The sequence below is a fragment of the Etheostoma spectabile genome, chromosome 20, assembly GCF_008692095.1.
Source record: "Etheostoma spectabile isolate EspeVRDwgs_2016 chromosome 20, UIUC_Espe_1.0, whole genome shotgun sequence".
In the NCBI taxonomy this organism is placed as follows: Eukaryota; Metazoa; Chordata; class Actinopteri; order Perciformes; family Percidae; genus Etheostoma; species Etheostoma spectabile.
The window spans coordinates 16453455-16453750 of record NC_045752.1 but is presented as its reverse complement, the minus strand read 5'-3'; the positions used below and the strand labels follow the sequence as shown (position 1 = coordinate 16453750).

The window sequence follows — 296 nt, the reverse complement described above, 5'->3', positions numbered from 1 at the left end:
TAACCATGGCCAGATCTGTGCCTTGCCACAATTCCGTCTCTGAGGTCCTTGGGCAGTTCCTTCGACCTGATGATTCTCATTTGCTCTGACATGCACTGTGAGCTGTAAGGTTTTATATAGACAGGTGTGTGCCTTTCCTAATCAAGTCCTATCAGTTTAATTACACACAGCAGGACTCCAATGAAGGAGTAGACCCATCTCATTCAGTTTTGGGGTGCTGAGTGTACATTAATGAGAAATAAAATGAACTTTTTGGATTTTTTGAAAATGGTTGCAATGAAACAAAGAGTGAAAAA

The 296-nt window shown here is 40.9% G+C and overlaps 1 protein-coding gene across 3 annotated transcripts in view; it reads right to left on the bottom strand.

Annotated features, from left to right (window-relative positions):
* rock2a (rho-associated, coiled-coil containing protein kinase 2a) overlaps positions 1-296 on the bottom strand; it is a 40488-nt gene that overhangs the window by 15367 nt on the left and 24825 nt on the right. The gene's annotated exons all lie outside the window — the stretch shown is intronic.